We start from the raw sequence: 295 nt of genomic DNA on the forward strand, positions 1-295 counted from the left end.
CGAAGTTACATCTTAATTTTATATTGAACAACTTTCACATATAGCAAACACAAAATTCATACTTGTATGCTATAGCAAAGTTTGCATAATTGCGCTTCATAGCAAACATAAATATGTATATTTCGCTATACATATACAAAAGAAAGCAATTGTATAATCTGCTTTGGTATACATATACAAAAAGATCAATTGTATAAAGTGAGAGAGGCGAGTGAGAGAGCGAGATCTGGGAGAGTGGCGAGCGAGATCTGGGAGAGGGGAGAGAGGGGAACGAAAATATATGTATATATACAAT

The sequence above is a fragment of the Solanum tuberosum genome, unplaced genomic scaffold, assembly GCF_000226075.1.
Source record: "Solanum tuberosum cultivar DM 1-3 516 R44 unplaced genomic scaffold, SolTub_3.0 scf00148, whole genome shotgun sequence".
In the NCBI taxonomy this organism is placed as follows: domain Eukaryota; kingdom Viridiplantae; phylum Streptophyta; class Magnoliopsida; order Solanales; family Solanaceae; genus Solanum; species Solanum tuberosum.